The sequence below is a fragment of the Sarcophilus harrisii genome, chromosome 1, assembly GCF_902635505.1.
Source record: "Sarcophilus harrisii chromosome 1, mSarHar1.11, whole genome shotgun sequence".
NCBI lineage: Eukaryota > Metazoa > Chordata > Mammalia > Dasyuromorphia > Dasyuridae > Sarcophilus > Sarcophilus harrisii.
Window position 1 is genome coordinate 490,956,440 of NC_045426.1, and position 17,811 is coordinate 490,974,250.

Sequence of the window (17,811 nt, forward strand, 5' to 3'; positions counted from 1 at the left end):
TAATAATTCCTATGCATCATATCACAGGGATTAGGGGCATAACATCCTCTACCCCCAGATCTGAAAAGTCTATATAGTATATTTTTCCTCCCTGGTTCAGAAGTCTGAATTATTACAGTATTAAGAGACAAAATGTATTGATATTATACAATTCTATACACACATTTTATGCATTTCTGAGTTTCTAAACTTTTTCTGCATCACCTGAAGGCCTTCTTATGTCATCTGTAGTTTCCACAAAACTGTTGTGAGAAAAGTGCTTTCTTTGTAAGCTTTGAAGTACCATAAAAATATGAGTTGTTATTATTTTTGGACAAAAAGCTATCTTTCTGATTTTTTTAAATTAGTGGGATAATGGAATTTTATATTTTTACATCTGGTTTAGGTCATAATAATTAGTGTCATTTTGGAAATATACATTAACAATTTAACAAAAATAAAATTTAACAAATGTGTTTAGCAAATTCCCACTTAATTTCTTAAGCCAACTCATGATATATCAAAAGCATGATAGGAAAAAGATGTGAAAGGGGTAAGTGTATTTGAATTTGCACTATTCAAAGTTGTAGTTATATATAAAATATTATTATGCTAGCCCATTGGAAATCTGTAATGAAGATTCAAATAATGTGACCACTTCATAGATTCATTATTCACACTAATAAGGAACTAATTGTAGTTGATCCTTTAAAATTCTGTGTTGATTCATTAGTTGGTTGGTTGAAGTCAGGCTTTTTAGTTTCACTGTCTCCTACTACATAAAGTTGCTGATTTAAAACCCATTTCTTCCTGAAAAAATCAAAGTTGAATAAAAAGTCTTCTTTAGTTAGTAGAAATTTGTCATTTATGATCTGTTTCCTTCCTCCTGTTAGGCTGGCAATTATTCCTAAAAATATAGTGACCAACATTCCAGTGGTGCTGAAGTACAGGAAAGATAAGGAATACCATTTATCTATTAGGAGAGTTCTTTCAGCACTATGAATTTCAAATGCATTTGGAGAAACTTGTATTCCTGAACTTGTGGTCCAATTCTTTTGGTGGTAGAAATTGGTTATGTTACAGCCATCAGTAATGAGGCTCAAAGATAAATTGTTCTCCAGAAGGGGGAAGGGGGGAATAGAGTTGAGCTCCAATTGCAACCCAGAAAGAAATGACAAATCCAGCATTAAGTCCTATAAATGCCCCCAATGAATTGGCAAAGGAGAACAAAATGCCCAAATCACACCAAAGATACTGATCAGTACCCGTAACAAAGCTCCCATAAGTGATGCTACAGCTGCCATTCCAATGCATAGGATTCCATATAGCACCCTTGTCACTTTACAAAGCCAAAACAGAGTCTTTTCAGAGAGTCATGAGAAGTGAGGTTTGATGAGGTCTGAGATTGTTACTGCAGCTAAAGCATTGATGCTGGCAGATAGTGCTCAAAATAGCACTCTATATACATGTCACAAAGAGTCCGGGGAGTCCTGGAAAATTTTGCAGAATGTCCAGTGCTAAATAGGGCATGAGTTGGTCTGGTGCTGATACTTTCTTTGATGTCCAAGGATCACAGTCATGGTATCTTGAATAAAGGACAAGACCACACATTGTTGTACAACCAAGAATTGCCCAGCATCCTATAAGATTTACACAAAGGGGCATTTTTGCATGGAAACGATTTTTGCAAGTATTGTATCTCTGGACTTGAACTGGATTGATACCATAGAGCCAGGTGATAGAACCCCCAATGATGATTGTCCAGAATGTATATTTTTGAAGAGGATTGGGATTGAAGTCCCAGAAGTTTAATCTTCCTCCATGATAGGAATCAATTAGGATATTTTTGATTCCACCTTGAACCACAGTACCCTATATGATCATAGAAAAAAATCCAGCCATCTTGATTCCAACTTGGAAAACATGGATCCAGACAACAGCATTGAATCCACCCTTTGAGCTATGGAAGGTGCATACCACTCCCGTGGTAATGATTGTGCCCCACAAGTTGAGATCCATGACTTGATTCATTGCAAGAGCTGGAGCATAAATGACAACTCCAATGCACAACATCGTTTGGAGGATGAACAGAATCGTTCCACAAAGGCGAATGTGTCTGTTAAAACGAAGCTAGGTGCTGGTAATTCCCAGCTTGTAAAAGACTGGGAGAAAGACTTCCGAGGTGACGATAACTACAATGATGTAAGAGAATCCATACATGGTGAATATGACCCCGAAGCGATAGATCTCAGAGGGTATACCCAGGATTGGGATGGCGGGCCCCAAACTGGAAGTGAGGTACAGTTCCACGGGCACTGCGATCATCTTCAGGCCGCCCATCAGAAAATCTTTCTGGGTCTTCTGGACATCCTTGCAGAAGGCGCAAAAAATACCTATAGCTGTGAAAAGGATAAGCATCCCCGTGAACACCAAATAGTCCCACACCAAAAAGGTCCTGATGGTTTCCTGCTGTGCGCTCAAGGCTTTGCTGCTCAAACTTTTTTCTTCCCAAATAAGATCGAGGGTAGCTGTCTGTTTAGGACGCTGATTTGCTTGGGGACTGCAGTTGTCCGTGGCAGACAGACTTGGCGAGCTGACCAAAGGTCAGCCTGCTCACACCAAATATCTCCGATATTTTAGTTTCGGTCCAGGCTGCATGAGTGCTGCGCTTCTGCCTCCACCGAGTCCCTGGGGGCAGACGTTGTATAGCACAGGATTCTGGAAGGGAGGGTTGGGGTGAGAGTTGAAGTGTCTCTGGCTGAATCTCGAACTGGAGAAATCCTCTAAGAAAGAAACCTCAAGCTGGAGAGAGGTGTGAGAGGGAGGAGGCAGGAGGAACTGGGCTTGGGGTGCACAGTTTCAAGATTTAATACGATCTTGAGAAAAACAGGCTGACAGAATAAGATCTACCAGCCTGCCTAGGAAGTTGTTTGAGAGATTTGAATCTTTGATCACAATACTAAGGAAGAGGAACTGGATGTGCAATTTCATTAGAATAGGAATTCTATGTCTCCCCCAATATAGATCAAGTTGTACCTTCTCTGTAATTTAAGAGTTTCAGGGAATGTAATCCTAGAGCACTGAGATGGGGAGGTCCTCCTGACTGAGATTCTTTTATATTCACTGCCTCTCAAAGTAGGAAAGAATCTATTTCTTTTAGGCTCTCTTCAGCATAATAATATTTGTTCGTGTACTTGAATTATAAAATGAAACATAAATTGGATGAAAAATTAATTATTTCTATACAGAACTTCTGTTTACACAATAGAGATATATTCTTGGAAGAAATTGGCTGTGTTGAGGTCAGGAACCAAATGTTGAGGTATAGACCACATGTTGAGGTCTACATTTGGGGTACCTAAATGAAATCAGGGTTTAGTTAGGTCTAGTGGCGGGTTTGGGGTACAGGGAGTCTAACAGAGTTCCCCTGCAACCCCCTTGGATTCGGCGCAAGGATATGGCGTTATTTGAGGTCTAGTAGCAGCACGAATTCCCAATAAAAGCACTTATTGGCCCAGAGAGCTAGATTGATAAAAGAGGTTTATTACTGAGTTTAGAAGTAGGATATAGGTGAAAGTAGAGATAAGGAGGGACAGAGGGTCCAGTGGACAGAGGGTCCTCACATGGCGACCATGTTTGGAATCTCTGCAAAGAGGGATTCCCAGTGTGGCCCTTTTAAGTCAGAGACTTAGCTCGAGGGGCTTTGGGGTGTAGCCTCAAAGTTGGCTCAGATCCGGGTGGGGCTGGGACAGGTCCGGATCTTCTATTGGAATTCAAAGGGACCAGGATTTGTGAGTCAAAGGGTAATTTACATTAGCTAGGGGGGTTGGGAATCAAAGATTGGAATCTTTCCTGCATCAGCTGTAAATTGATTCTTATTAGAAACAGAGAGGGAGTTTAAGAGTTAAAAAGTCCCAGTGTGTATTTTTTGGCAATGTAAAGAATGTTTTTATACAGATTATAACCACATCTTACTTATCTTTTGCATAAATCTGTATTATTATCTGTTACTTATTCTTAAAGTGAGACACACCTTTAAGGTCAATATAGAGTAAAGAAGTGAAAATATGTCAACCATATGTAATAATTTCCCCCAGTCCCTACTATCAAAAATAATGCATGGCTTCTATACCTCATTTAAAGGGCACCTAGGTGCACATGTCCTGGAGATCCAACTTCCCAAGTTCAAATCTGACCTCATACACTTAACTAGCTGTATGACTCCAGGTAAGTTACTTAATACTATTTACCTCCATTTCTTCATCTGTAAAATGAGCTGAGAGAAGGAAGTGCAAATCACTCTAATATCTTTGCCAAGAAAACCCCAAATGGGATCACAAAGAAGCAGACATGACTTAAACAACAACAAACCATCTAATTTAAAGACAGTATTGTTGAGGTGTAGATCAAATGTCTAGATTTGGGGTACCTAAATGAAATTAGGGTTTAGTTAAGATCTAGTGGCAAGTTTGGGGTACAAGAAGTCAAACAGAGCTCCCCTGCAACCCCCTTGGATTCGGCGCAAGGATATGGCATTATTTGAGGTCTAGTAGCAGCACGAATTCCCAATAAAAGCACTTATTGGCCCAGAGAGCTAGATTGATAAAAGAGGTTTATTACTGAGTTTAGAAGTAGGAGATAGGTGAAGGTAGAGATAAGGAGGGCACTGGACAGAGGGTCCAGTGGACAGAGGGTCCTCACATGGCAACCATGTTTGGAATCTCTGCAAAGAGTGGTTCCCAGCGTGGCCCTTTTAAGTCGGAGATTAAGCTTGAGGGGCTTTGGGGTGTAGCCCCAAAGTTGGCTCAGATCCCGGTGGGGCTGGGACAGGTCCGGATCTTCTATTGGAATTCAAAGGGACCAGGATTTGTGAGTCAAAGGGTAATTTACATTAACTGGGGGGGGGGGGGGGTTGGGAATCAAAGACTGGAATCTTTCCCGCATCATTATCACTGCGTATTGCTTATAAAACAACTAAACAACAAACCATATAATTTAAAGATAATATCACTGCATATTGCTTATATTTTCCCTAAAATTCTGAAATCAACAATAAATGTTGATATTAGGTTGTGTAAGCTCTTTGAAGATAAGGGATAGGGCTGCCTATCTCTCTAGTACCTAGCATAATTCATTGTACATAGTAGATACTTATAAATATTTGAATGAATAACTACAACTGAGTATTGTACATCTATTAGGCATCTCTTAATATGCAGAATACAATGCTAGGCACTATCAGGGAAGATATATGGAGTTCACAGACTGCAGGAAAATAAAGCCAGTGAAGATAATTGTAGTCAATTTCTCACTCTGAGCTTTCCATTTAGCTAATCTAGTTTCTAGATACTTTTGTAGGTAAGGATCCTCTTCAAATCATAGCTCAAAAACCTTCGTTGTACATTTTACTTAGCCAGATTGACACAGATTTAGTTCATAACAAAAGCATTTTCATTACTTAGCAAGATAAATACAACAAACAATCCCTGTACCCTCATTTCCCCCTCCAAAATAAGTCCTTTAGTTATTTTCCCACAAATAAACTTAAAGGAAATAGGATCCTTTATGAAGATAGAGTGTAGGGAATAATACACCTAGGAAATATATGTGAATAGGACTCTATGTGAAGAGGGTATACATACAAGGAGGAATACATGTAACCAGGTCACATGCATGTTGCAAAGCTGCTTTCTGCTTGATCTACTTCCTGCCAAACATTTTTCTCTGCTTTTGCTTCCCACCAGGCATTGCTCTTCATTCTCTATGATTGTCAGCTCCTGCTATTTTCAGAATCACCTGTATAACATAGCCTGGAGATTTTATAGTGACAGTTCTTTGGGTCACCTCCATCATTCATTTGTAGTTGTAATTAATAAGTCTTCTTCTTCAGGGAAGGCTATGGTGAGTCAGCAAACATTTATTAAATTATTTCTATAAGCATTTTGCCAAGTGTCTGGCTTTGTCTTCAAGGAGCTCACCTACTTATAATATATAAACAAAATAGACTGAAGATTAATCGCAGCTATCCTCAGTCAGCATTCTCAGCCAATGGCTAAGAAGGACGCCATCTCAGTCAAGTTGCACCAGAAAGTATAGAGACAAAGTTCAAGTCTACCTTGTGAAATCTTTCTAGCATTCTTCACTTAATTGCTTCTCTTTGGAACTCTTTCTTGAGGTAATTTTGAACTTTCTTCCATTGAACTTCATTCTACTGCCTCTTGGATCTCTCAGTTCAAATGTCACCTAACTTGTGAGAAACCTATTATATTGTAATGCTTAGATCTTGTATACTTCCCCCCACCAAAGTAAAACTTCCAGAACTCTACTTTCTCAATACAAAAGGGATTGTAAAACTCTGATAGGAAAACAGTTTAAACCTCACCTTAAACATTCCCTCTCTGTTCTAAGCAAATAGTAACTCTCTGCAGCCTAAAAAATTCTGAAAAAAAACTCATCCCCAATTCCTCCGGAACAAATTAGTCTAGGGTCTCTCCTTTACTTCTCTACTCTTATACTACTTATTGTGATAAGTTATATTCATTTAAGTTTTTGTTTTTAAAGAAAAGCAATATTTAAGTTTTAGAGAGAGTTGCTATCAATCTGGGAAATTAGGGAAGTTTTTTTTGTATTCCTTTGCCATAAGAAGATACTGAAGATTTTTGACCAGAGAAATGATATGACTTTCTATATCAGTGAATTAGTCAATAAACTTAATGACACTTACTGTGTGAAAAGCATACACATATAACCATATTTGGTTATGCTCCATATACAACAAAAGGTAAAAGAAAATTCTTTCTCTCAAGGAGCTCATAATATAGGCATCATAATCTGATGGTGGAGAAAATAAGCAAATGATTTTCTTTAATAAGTTATATGCAGGAGTTTAGGACTTTTCCTTAAAATGATCAGTAGCATCTTTTAAAACTGTCAGCAAGCATCATATGTAATTGGGAAAAACTAGAACCATTCCCAATAAGAGCAGGGGTGAAAGAACATTGCCTACTATCACCATTACTATTCAATATTGTATTAGAAACATTAGCTTTGGCAATAAGAGAAGAAAAAGAGATTAAATGAATTAGAGTAGGTAATGAGGAAACCACATTATCACTCTTTGCAGATGATATGATGGTATACATAGAGAATCTTAGAGAATCAACTAAAACACTACTAGAAGCAATCCACAACTTTAGCAAAGTTGCAGAATACAAAATAAATCCACATAAATCATCAGCATTTTTATATGTCACCAACAAAGTCCAGCAGCAAGAGATACAAAGAGAAATTCCATTTAAAATAACTGTTGTTAATATAAAATATTTGGGAGTCTACCTGCCAAGGCAAAATCAGGAACTATATGATAACAACTACAAAACACTTTCTATACAAAGTCAGATCTAAACAATTGGAAAAATATGACGTGCTTTTGGATAGGCCGAATGAATACAATAAAAATGACAATACTACATAAATTGATCTACTTATTTAGTGCTATACCAATCAAACTCCCAAGAAATTATTTTAAAGATCTAGAAAAAATAACAAAATTTATCTAAAAGAACAAAAGGTCAAGAATTTTAAGGGAATTAATGAAAAAAATGCAAATGGAGGTAGTTTAGCTGTACCCCAACTAAAACCATATTATAAAGCAGTGGTCATCAAAACCATTCGGTACTTGCTAAGACACAGAATAGTTGATCAGTGGAATAAGTTAGGTTCACCGGACAAAATAGTTAATAACTATAACAATCTAGTGTTGACAAACCCCAAAACCCCAGCTTTTGGGAGAAGAACTCACTATTTGACAATAACTGCTGGGAAAATTGGAAACTAGTATGGCAGAAACTAGGCAATGACTCACACCTAACAGTATACCAAAATAAGGTTGAAATGGATTCATGATCTAGACATAAAGAATAATATTATAAATAAATTAGAAGAACATAGTATAGTTTACCTCTCAGACCTATGGAGGAGGAAGGAATTTGTGACCAAAGAAGAACTAGAGATCATTATTGATCACAAAATGGATAATTTTTATCATATTAAGTTAAAAAGTTTTTGCACAAACAAAACTAATGCAGACAAGATTAGAAGGGAAGCAATAAACTGGGGAAATCTTTTTATATTCAAGGATTAAAGGTCTCATTTCCAAAATATGTGGAGAATTGACTCTATAAGAAATCAAGCCATTCTCCAATTGATAAATGGTCAAAGGATATGAACAGACAATTTTCAGATGAAGAAATTGAAACTATTTCTAGTCATATGAAAAGGTGCTCTAAAAATCATTATTGGTCAGAGAAATGCAAATTAAGACAGCTCTGAAATACCACTGCACACCTGTCCAATTGGCTAGGATATCAGGAAAAGATAATGATGAATGTTAGAGAGGATGTGGGAAAACTGGGACACTAATACATTGTTGGTGAAATTGTGAACTGATACAACCATTCTGGAGAGCAATATGGAACTATGCCCAAAGGGTTATCAAACTGTGCATACCCGATCCAGCAGTATTTTTACTGGGCTTATATCCCAAAGAGATTTTAAAGGAGGGAAAAGGACCTACATGTGCAAAAATGTTTGTGGCAGCCCTTTTTGTAGAGGCAAAAAACTGGAAAGCCAAATGATAATGATGGCCTTCCATCAGTTGGAGAATGGCTGAATAAGTTATGGTATATGAATGTTATGGAATATTATTGTTCTGTAAAAAATGACCAACAAGATGATTTCAGAGAAGCCTGGAGAGACTTACATGAACTGATACTGAGTGAAATGAGCAAAACTGGGAGATCATTATACACAGCAACAAGATTATGTAATGGATTATGTAATGATCAATTCTGATGTATGTGGCTTTTTTTTTTTTTTCAACAATTAGATGATTCAGGCTAGTTCCAATAGTCTTGTGATGAAGAGAGCCATCTGCATTCAGAGAGAACTGTAGGAACTGAAGGGGGATCACAACACAGTATTTTTACACTTTTTGTTGTTGTTTGCATTTTATTTTCTTTCTCATTTTTTCTGGCTTGATATGATTTTTCTTGTGCAGCAAGATAATTATATAAATATATGCACATATTGGATTTAACATATATTCTACCATGTTTAATAGTTATTGGACTAGCCATCTAGGAGATAGGGTGGGGAAAGGGGGGAATTGGAACACAAGGTTTTGCAAGGGTTAATGTCGAAGAATTATCCATGCATATGTTTTGAAAAATAAAAAACTTTAATTTAAAAAAAAAGAAAAAAGAAGGTATATGCAGTAAAAATTGGAAATAGTCAACAGAGAGAAAACATTAGAATTAAGGAGGCAACAGGAAACGAAAGGTAGGATTTTAGTTGCAAAATGAATAAAGCCGAGGAAAGCAGGAGGTAAAGATGGGAGAAAGAGTGATCCAGACAGGGACCAGTCTGGAACTTTGAGAGATGGAGTATCTTGTGTGAGCTACAGCAAAGAGGCCTGGAACTCTGGACCTTAGAGTACATGAATGAAGAGGGAATAGAAAGTAAAAGAAGAATGGCAAAGAGGGTATTCTGTGAGGAGAAGATTATTCTGCCACCGGTTTGAAAAGTGGTACTAGGCTAGTAGTAGTGAAAATAGAGAGGAGGAGATGGTTGCAAAAGATATTACAGAGATGAAAATCATACGATTTGATAACTGGATGTGAACAGTGATGAAGAGGGAAAAATTAAAGTTACCCCTAAGGTTATGAATGTGAGAGATCAGGTGACAGTGATGCCATAAATAGAGCCAAGTCAGAAGGAAGAACAACTTTAGAGAGAAAGAAAATATGGTGATTTGAAATATACCAGTTCAGGTAGAATTATTTTTCAAGCAGTTGGTGATACAAATCTAGTACTCAGAAGAGAAATCAAGACTAGGTGTAAAAATTTGATCATTACCTGCCAAGTAATTGCAGAGAATGAATAAAACTGCCAAAGGATATGGTATAGAAAGAGAAAAGAAAGGAATCAAAAAGGAGACATTTGATGAACACCTATATAGTAAGAGAGAAAGAAAATGATGAGGAACCAAAACAAAAAAGACAGAGAAGTGTTATTTAAAGATGTCAGAGAACCAAAAGAATATAGTATCAACAAAGGAATTGATAATGTCCTAAAGAGGGACTTGTTCAACAATGCCAGATATTGCAAATATATCATAAAGAATGAAGACTGGGAAAGGACCATTAGATTTGTTGACTGAACTAATGAATGAAATTCCAAATGTTTAGAATTACAAGTAAGAAGATGGAAGAATGAGAATTGCTTCTTAGTTCTGTTTTGATGAAATAAGATTTGAATATACAGAAATTAAGATTTGACCTGTTTTAATTCATCAGAACTCATTTTATGGCAGGGATTTATTTAGATGTTGTGCAGAAGCAATATCACATTAGTACTGCATTTTAAATTTTCCATTAAAATTGCTTCTAAATATGAAAAAATGATTTTGTAGAATGTATAAATGAACAAAAAGGGCTACTTTTGAAGCTATTCAAATAATATTGTGATTTTTACATAGCTACACATATATACATATACTCATAAATGAGGAAACTGATTTGTTAAGTCTAACACTAGTGAATGATTTAGCTATTCTCAACAATACAATGAACCAAGACAATGACAAAGGAACTCATACAGGAAATTGCTTTCCATCTCCAAAGAAAGAATGATGAAGTCTAAATATAGATCAAAACATATTGTTTTTCATTTCATTTTTTCACGGCTTTTTTTTGTCTATGTTTTCTTTTACAGTATGACTAATTTGGAAATAATTTTTGCATGATTGTGCATGTGTAATTTATATCAAATTGCTTACCAGCTTGAAGAGGGAGGAAAAGATACAGAGATAGAAGAAGTTTGGAATGTAAAAGTTTTTTAAATAAAGGTTAAAAATTGTTTTACATGTAATCGGAAAAAATCAAAATATTATTAAAAACAACCCCCCAAAAAAGGTTAAAAATAAGAAAAAGTGAAAAAATTACCTATGCATATGTTTTATAAATAAAAAACTAAAATAAGAAAAAGAAATAGAGTTATTATAGTGATTAAAAAAAGTCTCATAGCTAATAAGTATCAGAGGTGGAATTCATAGGTGAAATTAAACCTTCCTAGCTTAAGGGCCAATGCTCTAACCAACTGGCAATATTGCCTCAAAAAACTCTTTGCTATTAAAAGCATAATTTGTTTACTGAAAAGTGATGGAGAAATTTTAATTAAATTTTGGAAGCTAGATGTGAAAATAGAACTTAGGAATTGCAAATGACTACTCTGGACAAGAATTTCTTCAATAATGTACCCCAATGAGTTTAATTAATTTTTATGACTAACTCTTGAAACCTATACGTTTCTTTTTAGAATAATATTTTTAAAGGCATAAAATACATAGGAATACAAAAAGAAATCAATTTTATTAAAATTCATTTAATGAAATAGTTTTATTTAAATTTTTTGTGATATAGAATATTTTTTATTACAGTGTTTTATTTACAAAACATATGCATGGGTAATTTTTCAACATTGATCCTTGAAAAAACTTTTGTTCCAAATTTTTCCCTTCTTTCTCCCACCCCCTTCCCTAGATGGCAGATAGTCCAATACATGTTAAATATGTTAAATCCAAAATATATATACACACATATTTATATAGTTATCTTGCTTCACAAGAAAAATTGGATCTAGAGAGGAAAAAAAAAAACCTGAGAAGGAAAACAAAAATGCAAGCAAACAATAACAGAAAGAATAAAAAATGCTAAGTTGTAGTCTACATTCATTTCCCATAGTCCTTTCTCTGGGTGTGAATGATTCTCTTCATTACTGAACAATTGGAACTGGCTTGAATCATCTCATTGTTGAACAGAGCCATGTCCATCAGAATTGGTCATCATATAGTACTCTTGTTGCTGTGTATAATGGTGTATAATGATCTCCTGATTCTGCTCATTTCACTTAGCATCAATTTATGTAGGTCTCTCTAGGCCTCTCTGATATCATCCTGTCGGTCATTTTCTTTCAGAACAATAATATCCCATAACATTCATATACCATAATTTATTCAGTCATTCTCCAATTGATGGGCATCCATTCAGTTTCCAGTTTCTAGCCACTACAAAAAGGGCTGCCACAAACATTTTTGCACATGTGGGTCTCTTTCCCTCCTTTAAGATCTCTTTGGGAAATAAGCCCAGTAGAAACACTGCTGGATCAAAGGGTATGCACAATTTGATAATTTTTTGAGCATAGTTCCGAATTTCTCCAGAATGGTTGGATTCATTTACAATTCCACCAACAATTTATTTGTGTCCCAGTTTTCCCACATTCCCTCCAATATTCATCATTACCTTTTCCTGTCATCCTAGCCAATCTGACAGGTGTGTAGTGGTATCTCAGAGTTGTCTCAATTTGCATTTCCCTGATTAATAGTGATTTGGAGCACCTTTTCATATGTCTAGAAATAGTTTCAATTTCTTCATCTGAAAATTGTCTGTTCATTTCCTTTGACCATTTATCAATTGGAGAATGGTTTGATTTTTTATAAATTTGAATCAATTTTCTATATATTTTGGAAATGAGGCCTTTATCAGAACCTTTGAATGTAAAAATGTTTTCCCATTTTATTACTTCCCTTCTAATCTTGTTTGCATTAGTTTTGTTTGTACAAAACCTTTTTAATTTAATATAATCAAAATTATCTATTTCGTGATCAATAATGATCTTTAGTTCTTCTTTGATCACAAATTCCTTCCTCCTCCACAGGTCTGAGAGGTAAACTATGCTATGTTCTTCTAATTTATTTATAATATTATTCATGTTTAGATCATGAACCCATTTTGATCTTATCTTCATATATGGTGTTAAGTGTGGAGTCAGTGCCTAGTTTCTGCCATACTAGTTTCCAATTTTCCCAGCAGTTTTTTTTGCAAATAGTGAATTTTCATCCCAAAAGCTGGGATCTTTGGGTAACAAAATAGTTTTAAAAATTTGCTATGTAATATTACATATGTACTTCTTTAATAGTGTATTAAATAAGAAAATGTATCTAAAATATGGGCATATTATGAACTGATGCTAAGTGAAGTAAGTAGAAGTAAGAGAACATTGTACACAGCAATAACAGATTATGTGATGATCAGCTCTAATGGATTTGGCTCTTTTAAACACTGAAATGATTCAGGCCCATTCTAACAGACACTTGCGATGGAGAGAGTCATCTGTATCCAGAAAGGGACTATGGGGACTGAAAGTGGATGACAACAGAGTATTTTCGCCTTTTTCATTTTTGTTTGCTTGCTTCTTTTTCTTTTTGATCTGATTTTTCTTGTACAGCATGATAAATGTGGAAATATGTTTAGAAGAACTGTATATGTTTAACCTAGATTGGATTACTTGCTGTCTAGGGAAGGGGATAAGGTGGAGGGAGGGAGAAAAATTTGGAACACAAGATTTTGCAAGGATGGTGAAAATTATCTTTTAAAGTATCTTGAAAATAAAAAGCTATTATTTGAAATTTAAAAAATAAAATACATATATGTTAAAAGTCAAATTTTAAATAAATAATATGAAAATTTTTGCTTAGATTGAAAAAGAACATTGAATTGTAGGATGCTCTTTGACAAGGCAACATGCATGTTATGTTGGACATCTAATGAATTTTTTACTATAATGTAATATGAAAATAACCATGATTTGCATCAGTGCTGAAGTCATAAGTACTACTAATATTACTGTGGTTTTTGACCTAATTTTATAATGGAAGGAAATACTAAATTTTAGCTAGAGGTTAGTGAAAATAAAGAATTTTTTTTACTTATCTGAAATCCTTGAAATCTATCTGATTCATTCATGAAATATCTTCAAAGTGCTCTAATTGTTGGTAAGAACTGAGACAACAGCACTCTCCACTTTGGTATAGTTCTAATTGTTAGTAAGTTTTTCCTTCTAGGGAAAGGGACCTGTATGTGCACGAATGTTTGTGGCAGCCCTTTTTGTAGTGGCTAGAAACTGGAAACTGAATGGATGTCCATCAGTTGGAGAATGGCTGAATAAATTGTGGTATATGAAAATTATGGAATATTACTGTTCTGTAAGAAATGACCAACAGGATGATTTCAGAAAGGCCTGGAGAGACTTACACGAACTGATGCTGAGTGAAATGAGCAGGACCAGGAGATCATTATATACTTCAACAACAATACTAGATGATGACCAGTTCTGATGGATCAGACCATCCTCAGCAACGAGATCAACCAAATCATTTCTAATGGAGCAGTAATGAACTGAACTAGCTATGCCAGAAAAGAACTCTGGGAGATGACTAAAAACCATTACATTGAATTCCCAGTCCCTATATTTATGCAACCTGCATCTTTGATTCCTTCATAGCTAATTGTACAATAATTCAGAGTCTGATTCTTTTTGTACAGCAAAATAATGTTTTGGTCATGTATACTTATTGTGTATCTAAGTTATATTTTAATATATTTAACATCTACTGGTCATCCTGCCATCTAGGGGAGGGGGTGGTGGGGGGGTAAGAGGTGAAAAATTGGAACAAGAGGTTTGGCAATTGTTAATCCTGTAAAGTTACCCATGCATATATCCTGTAAATAAAAGGCTATTAAATAAAAAAAAAAAAGTTTTTCCTTCTAACATTAAACATAATTTTGCTTCTTTGAAGTTTCCATGCATCACTACTGGTTTTGTCCTTTGAGACCAAGCCTAACAAATCTAATTTGTCTTACTCCTTCAAGTATTTGAAAACAGTTTAAAACTAAGAGCTTAATTTAGCTTCAATTAGTTTTCTGTAAATGGGGGTAATCAGGGAAATTCCCCTGATCAATTTACCAAGCATATTTTTCCCTGTTCTAGAATCGGGAATATACCTCTTGATAGTTATTTAGAGGCTAAGACAATTCCTTATTGGCTTCCAATGTCTAATCCCATCTATTCCCAAAATCATAAATTAACTGAGGCTGGATTTTCTTTTTTCTTTCTTTCTTCTTTTGGTAAATAGTATTTTTTCTCCAATTACATGTACAAATAGTTTTCAACATTCATTCTTTTTACAAGATTTTTAGTTCTAAATTTTTCTTCTTCCTTTCTTGCTTTCCTGCCTTACTAAGATGGCAGGCAATCTGATATAGGTTATACATATGCAATCTTATTAAACCTATTTCCATATTACTTATATTGTAAAAGAAGAAACAAAACAAAAGGGGAAAACCATGAAAAAAATTTAGAAAGTGAAAATAATATGCTTTGACTTGCATTCAATTTTCATGGTTCTTTCTTTAGGATATGGGATAGCATTTTCTATCATGAGTCTTTTGGAATTGTCTTAGATTAGGGTATTGCTGCTACAATGTTCACCTGGTTGAGAGATGGACTCATGGGAGGAACTATCCCTTCCCAAAGGCCTATAAAAGTGAAGGGACTGATCAGTCTCTTTTTAGTGTATGCCATTTCTTTATTTAGAAGATCAGCCAGAGCTTACCAAACAGGCCAGGTTGGAGATGGAGAAGAGGAAATTTGTTTATACAGAGTATATTTTTTTCCCTTTTTTTTTTTTTTTTTTTTTTGGCATGGTGATTTATTTTGATTGAAAGGTTTTGCTCTGACATTTGCTCTTTCCTGTTTTAGGTGAAGGAGTTTGGAGATGACTATGATCTTTGTATACTTTGAGAAGTCAGAAAAATGAGTCACCAAGAGGGCCAGAAGTGGACTCCATGCAGACTTTTTACAGCCACCTAATTTCAACATGAATGCTCCAAAGAGCAAGGAGTAAGGAGTAACCTTCAGACTCCACTCCAGTGGTGACTGAGATACTAATTCATCCACAGGCTGTGCCATATTTGGATGGAACTTGCTGGGATCAATATTATGCACTCGCCATATTCAGTCTGAATATTCTTTACCCAGGAACCAAATATCAGGAGATTATATTCCCTACTCCCTTCTTTCCCTATCAGGTGTCAGGGGAAAATGTTGCTATCTCCTTTCTTGCTATTTCCTCAAAGCAAATATACTTTTGTAAAGGCTAATTGATGTGAACTGACTGAATGAACCTGGGCATTAATCATTAGTAGTTAATGGTTGTGAGGAGCACATTGGAACTGGACTTGAGCTAATTCCAGTAGAGAAAGATTTTCATAGTTTAACTCCCAACTGAGATAGCTGTTGATCTAAGCCATCAGTATTGGTCTTAAAATCAGGAAATCCTCAGTTCTGCTCTGACCTCAAACACTTACCAGTTGTTGACCCTATACGAATCATTTAATCTTTTGCAGTTTCATTTTCCTTAACTGTAAAATAGTTCTTATAAAGATCAAATGAGATATTTTTGATAAATGTTTAGCACAGTGCTTGGTATTATATAAATGCTTATTTCATTCCAACCCCATAGGATACCCTTAGAATGTAATCTCACTCTGAGAGAAGCAGGCCAGAGAGTAATTGATATATACATGCTATTTGAATTTATATATGGAAGTTTAAAGCAATAAGTTTTATTTCTTGCTTTTTATTGATTTGTCTCCCATGAATTGCTGAGCATCAGTACTGATATTTCCTACATCATACCTATTCTTTATATTCCCTTGCTTGGTGCATGTATATTCACAGTTTCTTCATCCTTCTATCTTTTTCAATTTAAAACCCATTTAATTAGATTTGATTACATTAGGCTGATACATTTTTTTCTGGTCTTCATTAGGTGCAGTCTAAAAGTACCTATGATTTCTGCATTTTAAGCCATGATCAAGAACACCAAATCACATTCTCAGATACAATTTTAACCAACTATTTATTTCTCTTACTGGCATTTCTTTGTAAATGTCTTTCTTTCCAATGAATAGTGGTAATAATAATACTACATGTGTTCTTCAGATCTTCAGTTTTTCTAAATAATCCTTAGCAATTCTTTCTTCATACTCAGAAAACTTGGCTAAAAAGAAATAATTATTAATGTACACTAGACAATTTGGCACATGTTGATTGATAAGAAGCATAAGTAGATTTTCTTCAAAATCTATAAAATTATTTTTTAAAAGTTCATTTAAACCTGAACTTTCCTGAATTATATATCCATCTGGGTTGGCTTTTGTTTTGAAGATTAGTACTAGGAAATGAGTAATGCCTAAGCTGTATGAAGACATTTTATAATCAAAACAATTTGACAGCAAAGTCAAATAAATTCAACTTAATAAACTCTTATTAAGAACTATTTGTGACACATTATGGTAGGCTCTAGGGATATTCAAATAATTAATAAATTTGTATCATCAAAATGGATGTCTCCTTCTAGGAAGCAAACCAAAACCCATCTATGCTTGCCCATTCTACCCTTTCTTGTTCATATTTTTCCATAAGTTCACCACAGGAAGCCCACTTAACATACTGGGCCTTTTTCATTTTCTCCTCAATCAAGAAGTGACATGGGAGCATATAAGCTCTCCATCACTTATCTCTCACTTTCCCCTCTGATCATCATGCTATTGTCTACTAGGCAATAACAAAATAATCCTGTCCTCAAGCTGCTTACATTCTATGGAGCTGTAGGGGGATGCTATCAAACAAGTAAATAATCCAAAGTATATGTCAAGTAAGTTAGCTCCTTGAAAGCATGGACTGTTTAATTTTTTTTCTTTGTGTATTTAATACAATTCTTAGTATATAAGAAGTATTTTATTGAAATGAATGTAAAGAAGTGTGTATTTTTGTGTATGTATGTGTGTATGAGAGAGAAACAGAGACAAAGAAAGACAGAGACAGAAACAGAGAGACAGAGAGATCAGAAATGATTTATGTAAGAAGTAT

General features: G+C 35.0%; 1 pseudogene; it reads right to left on the reverse strand.

The window, feature by feature from the left end:
• Nucleotides 1-653: 653 nt before the first annotated feature.
• Nucleotides 654-15,846, reverse strand: LOC100933885 (annotated as a pseudogene).
• Nucleotides 15,847-17,811: the final 1,965 nt, after the last annotated feature.